The following is a 7,268-nucleotide window of genomic DNA, read 5'->3' as shown; positions in this document are numbered from 1 at the left end:
TCTCTGTCCCTTGCCCATGTTTATCTCTTCCAGGCCCCTCCCCACTGGCCTTCTCCCTGGCCCGCGCGACCTGGGTAGGGAAGGGGGCGGCAGGAGCGCCGGACTTGGCACTGCGCACCCAGCCTGAGGAGAGACCGGGTGCGTGGTGGCTGGCGCGGTGCGGGAGGGTTCACGATACCCGAGAACGGCTCCTTCGCCAACTGCTGCGAGGCGGGCGGCCGAGCGGAGAGCCGGGTCTGGACTGGGGCAGGAGGCGCGCGGCCTTCCGGGACCCCCCGGCCGCCCTGGGTGGCGCCCGCGCTGTCCGCCGGGCTCATCGTCACCACCGCGGTGGCCATCGTGGCCAACCTCCTGGTCATCCTCTCGGTGCTCGGGAACCGCAAGCTCCGGAACGCAGGTGAGCGCCACGCCCGCTGCTGCGTCGGGCCCCTCTCTGGTGTCTGGTCTTGCCCCGACCCTGATCCTGTCCCTCGTCAGGGCCCCGCGCTGCGTTCCCTTCTCTCTCACCAGTCCCCGAGTTTGGTCTTGAACTCAAAAGTTAGGGTGAGTTGCTGCCTTTCCCCGACTTGTGGCTCTAGCAAGTGGACCAGGAAGCACTGGTGCATCAGTGCCAGCGTGAATCGGGCGAAGTTTTTCTTGCGCACTTTTTGGCAGACCGGGGCGCTGTGGAAATCCAAGCAGCTGGAAGCCATAGCTCTCCAAGGCGCTCCAATGTGTGCGGGTCCCCATGGTGCCCCTCCCTGGCCACAGAAATCTCACCATCTTCAACACCTCCATCGCCTGCCAAGCACTGTGGTTCATGCAGCAGGTGCTTAGGAAATATTTGCTGAGACAATGAGTGAATGAATGGAAATGCTCCAGTGAATTTTCGTCCTAGACTTATCTCCTCATCTTGGTTCCAAACAAGAGAGTGCCAGAAGCAGACATCTGCAGCCTCTGCTTGGATGGAACTAAATTGTTTTGCGATAACCGTGGTCTTTAATGAAGACAGGGAATTCGTAGGACTAAACGAAGATTAAAATAGTGATTTGGCAAAATAGTGTTGCAATCCTGAGAATATTTTTCCCCTTTCAGTCCACTCTCATTTCAACTTTCCCATATTAAGGTGTGCCAGGGAACAAAACCAGAGGGAGGGAGTCTCTAAACTCTGGCCCTGAGGGTCACTGGAGCACACTGACCATTCCAGCTTGGGGAGAAGCTCAATGACCTGTTTGTCAATTTGTCATTGCCCAGTTTGGGTCTTGGAGGCAACTCAAATATTAGAGTGAATTAAAATGAAAAGATAGCAGAAAGCCAACTATATAGCTTAAACATGCTTTTCTAAGGAGGCTGACCATTCAGAAAGGCTATTTTAAACAAATTGTTGTATATATTTTATGTGGCCCTGTGACTCCATGATTTTTATCTAAAGAACAAACAAAAAATAAAAATGTGAGCTTCTGTGCATAATATTGGAAACTTCATATTATTAAGAAGAAGTAACTGTATGATGACAGATGGTAGCTAGACTTATCGTAGCGATCATTTTGAAATGTTAAGAAGCATCGAATCCCTGTATTGTGCCCTAGGAACTAACATATTGTTATAGGTTAATTATACTTCAAAAACAAAGAAAGAAACTCATAGACAAAGAGTGGATTTGTGGTTACCAGAGGCAGGAGCTGAGGGGAGAGGGAGCTGAGAGAAGGCAGTCAAAAGGGGCAAACTCCCGGTTACAAGATAACTAAGTACTAGGGGTGTAATGTACAACAGGCCACATATAACTCACTCTGCTGTGTGTTACATATGAAAGTTGTTAAGAGAGTAGATTCTAGTTCTCATGACAAGGAAAAGTGTCTTTTTTCCTATTTCTTTTTGTATCTATATGAGATGACGGATGTTCACTAAACTTATCGCGGTAATCATTTCATGGTATATATGAGTCAAATCATCATGCTGTACACCTTAAGCTTATACAGAGCTGGATGTCAATTATATCTCAATAAAACTGGAAGAAAAAAAGTAAGCTTTCTAACTCAGTCATTTCAGTAGTGGATGCTCGTATTATCTGCAGTAACTTTTTCAAGATATTATTGTGTCCTTTGAGTAGAGGCTTATCTCCTAGGAAAGAGCAGGTTACTCTCAGAAAGCTGTATTTAGTATTTCCATCCTATCGCCCTTTTGTAGCAGCCACAGAATTCATTTCCTGCCCAGGGAGGCAAGGAGGAGGCAGGGCCTCTCTTCCTGACTAGCAGGGTGTTTAGAGGAGACCCGGTGGGCTGCCTACCGCGGGCGGGGTGGCTGAAGGTTGAGGGTGCTTCTTCCTTTTGCCTGAAGGAGACAAGCTTATTCTCCCCTCCTCCGTCCCGAGGAGGGCTGGCCTCTTCTTCTGTCCTAGCGAAGTTCATGGAAACCTTATTGATTTGGCCTGGGTGGGTAATGAGCATGTTAAGTTGCTGGCACGCCGTATGTCCTATCCTTCCTAACTCCCTTTGAGTCTGCTACAGCCCGGCACCAGAAAAAAATTTCACACTTTATCTAAATGATATTAATTCCTGACACATTCATTAAAGGCTGTTCCGGTCACACAACCAATTTTTATTTGACCCATGGCTTTATTGACGATAGTCATACATACTATGAAAAATCATAATATTAATGTAAACTAAATAACTTTGGCAGATTGAGATTTCAGAAGATGCCTGAAAACCTACAGCAGTTTGAATAGTTAGCACCCATTCCACTATTAATCAGGTCTTCTCTTACTGAAGGGTATGGACTTACTTTAAGAAACATTTATCTTAGAGCTTTCTGTAATTGAGCCTGGTTCCTTAATTCATCGTTATTAAGAAAATAGGGCTGTGACAATGAGAACATGTGTATTTCCAATGACTAAGGCACACAGCCCATATTAAAGTCACAGCAGCATTCTTAGCAGGTGTCAGTATCCTCTACTTGACTCTTACAAACCCAGTTTCTCTGTGCAGCAGACTGTCATCCTTCATAGCAGGGATGTTCCTGACAGCGGGGTAGGTGGTTAGATTAACTGTCCTTTTTGAGGGAGGGACTCCCCTGTCTTCAGGTTCTGTTGCTCGTGCTTTGGGGTGACTTTTTTAGAGATGGCACTAGAGCAGGGCAGACAGGAAGGGATGGAGGGAAGATGGGGGGCAGATTCAGGGCACTGCCCCAACTTAGAAGGTAAGGCCAGGTGTGTGTTACACTCTTTGCTATGTTTCCAGAGCCTCACACATTGCGTGGCACTGATGGCATTTCATATTTCTCGGTGTGTGCTTTCTGGGGCCCGCCACACTTCAGGCTCTGAGGACTTTTCCTTGTGCCCGCCCCTGTCACTCATCCCCAGCCCAGACCTCACCAATGTTCATCCCTGTATTTTCTCTCTCTTCCTCTCCTGCTCTCACAGAACTTTCCTCCATCAAGTTCCTTCTCTCTCTTCTGTATTTTCCATTTCTGTCTCTTTCCCTTTAGCTTACACACACACACACACACACACACACACACACACACACACACACACACACACACAAGGGGCTCCTTTGTTTAAGAGAAAAAAATCCTTCCTTGGTCTTATGTCTCCTTCTAACTTCGGGGCTACCTTTCTCCTCTTTTCAGCCAGACATCTTAATATAACAGTTTGCATCCATTAATCACCTCATTGCTTCCCATTTCCTCCTCAGCCCCCTGGGGTCTACCCTCATGGGAAATGCCCCTCTGTGCTGTGTGTGACACTGAGGGCCACTCCCTCCTTGAGACCTTCCATTCCCTCGGCTTACCCGATGCTAGTTTTTGGAACTCCTTCCTCTCTTCCTCTCTCGGACACCTGATCCCTGGGAGTCCTCTTTGGTTCCTTCATTCCCCAAGCCCTCCTGACTTTTGTCTCATAGCATCTCCCCATTTCCCCCTTTCCTGCCCCCTACTCCTACTGCCCCAATATACACCCTCATCCTCCCTTGAGCAAACCATGTTCATAGTCACCAGACAGCTTTCCCCACTCCTCTACCCTCCCTGTTACCACGGCCAGGGTCACCCCTGCCTCCAGGGACCACCCTCCAACTACAGAATGGTGTCCAGCTCCAGAGCACGGCTGGAACAAGCCTCCGGGACCTGCCTAACCCCCTCAATGTCACAGACTTGTCTCACTCCTCCCACTCAGTTCGACACGAGCTGCTGTCTCTCCCACACGGTCTGTGTTCTTCTTTTTTTTTTTTTAATTGGGGTATAGTTTTACAATGTTGTGTCAGTTTCTGCTGCACAATGAAGTGAATCAGCTATATTTATGCATATATCCCCTCCCTCTTGGACCTCCCTGCCCCCCGCCATCCCACCCATCTAGGTTGATGCTCTATCATCTTGGGAAGCTCTCTGCCTCTTTTCGGCTATTGAATATCTCTTTCAAACCCCTTCCTCAGCTCCCCTGCGGGTTGTTGATTTTTATCATTAATAGCATAAAAGGTGTGGTTACTGTCTTCCCCCCTCCCCAGCCCAGCCCAGGCTCCCGCGTGCCCTCCCCATACAACACCTCCCTCACTGTATTGCTCTTAGTTTTTTTTCTCTCCTCACTGGACTGTGAGATCCTTGAGAGCGGAGACTTTTATTCCATTTCTAAAACTGAATATAGACTTGCTGAAACAAATTGAAGTGGACAAGATGCCAGGAAGGCAGTGAGACAGAAGCTATTAATTTTGCTTCATGAGGTGAGGTCTACTCAGCACCGCTCACGCCATCAGTACAATTCTCATGGAACTGAATTGCTCTGAGCACTGAAAGCCCAAAGTACACCTGACCCTTGTCCTCAGACACTGAGTGGCACCTGCACTAGGGTGTATCTTGATCCCTGCTGTTCCTGTGTGGCCAGTGGGCTCCGTAAAATTGTGCCCCAGTGACTCCTTAGGGAGTTTGTCTTTTTTTAAAATTTTTATTGCAGTATAGTTGATTTACAATGTTGTGTTAGTTTCAGGTATACAGCAAAGTGCATTAGTTATACACATATATATATATATATATATATATATATATATATATCCACTCATTTTTTTTTTTAAGATTTTTCCCATATAGGTCATCACAGAGTATTGAGTAGAGTTCCCTGTGCTATACAGCAAGTTCTTACTAGTTATCTATTTTATATATAATAGTGTGTATATGCCTCTTGCCCGTCTGGCTGGAGGCTGCCCGCTTTAAACTGCCTGTAAAATTGAGCCTCCTGCCCTTACCTGCGCCATCCTGACTGTCAACCACACAGAAGAGAGCTGAGAGAAACGTGTCCTTACTGTAACATCGAGATAGTCTCCGTCAGCAAGGGGAGAGCACAACAGCATTCATGATTCTTGGCCCATCAGCACAGGGACCCTAATTTCCCTGGTGACGACCAAGAGCCACGGTCTGACACTGGATTTTTGTACCGCAGATGGATTAAGAGGCTGTCGGAGAGGTGTTATGAGTGAGCGGAGGCATAGCCATACCTAGGACATCCCTGTGATTTGTAAGGAAAAAGGATGTGGACTATTTGACAGGAAAACATGGAGGATTTGGGGCTTCCCTGGTGGCGCAGTGGTTGAGAGTCCGCCTGCCGATGCAGGGGACACGGGTTCATGCCCCGGTCCGGGAAGATCCCACATGCCGCGGAGCGGCTGGTCCCGTGAGCCATGGCCACTGAGTCTGCGCGTCCGGAGCCCGTGCACCGCAACGCGAGAGGCCACAACAGTGAGAGGCCCGCGTACAGAAAAAAATAAAGAAAATATGGAGGATTTGCTTGCCGAACACCCAGGTCCTTGTCCGGAATCCACTCTGTCCTCTGGATGCCCAGCGATGCGTAGAGTCTGCATCATCTCTTATTCAGAACCGGTGACTGCATTGCAGACTTCCTGATGGGGATTTTCAGCCTGGCACGTGTTGGCATCCCCAGTTACATTAGAGCGGAGCCAGCCATGCGGCCCCTTTCCCTCCCACTTGTTGATCGAGGAGGTAAATGATGATCGAATAAGCAGGCTGGCCCTAGGCAAAAGCTCTTGAAAGGCCTGGAGGAAATATTTAATAGACCCACAGCCCCTGCCCTTCAGGTGTTACAAGGTAAGGTGGAGCCCACTTCACCCAGGCTCTATCCTACCACTGAATACGCCTGGAGGTGCCCCTTGGTGACAGTCGTCTTTTAACCTGCTGAGCTTTTGGGGTTCGGAGGGCTTCTTATCAGCTGAAAACCAAACTGGGCTCCATTGGACTCCGTCCCTGGTATTGCCTGAACTTTCCACCTTCACATTTCGGCTCTGAATACTTATTTTCTCTTTATCAGGCAAAAATGAAAGCATTTTAAATCTCTTAATTATGTCTTTAGCCAAATAATCAGGAAAGCTCATAATCCTCGATAATTCCTCCCATAGAGTCCTTAGCAGCCCCGCGTGTGAGCACTTTCATGTTAGACTGCCTTTTTCCTCCCCCCGCACAAAGTCGGAGTCTGTATTTAGCATGATATGCAGCAAAACTCAGAAGATCCTGGTGCTGCTGTGAGGTCTTACAGTTTAAAATACTTATGGCTGAAAGAGGAAAAGTTAGGGGGTTGGGAAGTAAAGTTGCAGTTCGGAGGGTATTTACACTCTAGATGCAATGTCCTAATTTCTTCATCGTCCTCAGCCTATAGGACTTCTCACATCTTATCTCCCAGGGAGCTTAGTCCAACCTTCTGAGTCTCTTTCTGGTTCTTTGTAATAATAATATAAAACTGTTATAATTGTATATAATTATAATAATATAAAAACTAATAATAATATAAATAATAATGTAGCTGATAATATAAAAATTACAATAATAAATAATAGCTACGATTGTTATGTGTAGGGTTAGCAGATGCAGACTATTATATATAGAATGGATCAACAACAAGGTCCTACTGTATAGCACAGGGAACTATATTCAATATCCTGTGATTAAACCATAATAGAAAAGAATATAAAAAAGGATGTATATAGATGTATAACTGAATCGCTTTGCTGTATAGCCGACATTAACACACCATTGTAAATCAACTATACTCCAATGAGAAAAAGATTGCTATGTGCTTATTGTGTGTCAGATACAGGCCTCTCTCATTTAAAAGAGAGAGAAAGAGAAGAGAAAAAAAAATATCTTACACAATCTCTCCATCCAAGGATAGCCCTTTCCAAGTACCATCCATTTCTCTCCATTTCTCTTGAAGGCAAAGCTGGTTGGGAGGGCAGCCTCCAGTGCAAAAGTTTATCCTCCAACACTCAACAGAATTCACCCTTGCTAACATCACT

This window comes from Tursiops truncatus, chromosome 8, assembly GCF_011762595.2.
Source record: "Tursiops truncatus isolate mTurTru1 chromosome 8, mTurTru1.mat.Y, whole genome shotgun sequence".
NCBI classification, from domain to species: Eukaryota; Metazoa; Chordata; class Mammalia; order Artiodactyla; family Delphinidae; genus Tursiops; species Tursiops truncatus.
This window is presented reverse-complemented; position numbering follows the sequence as displayed.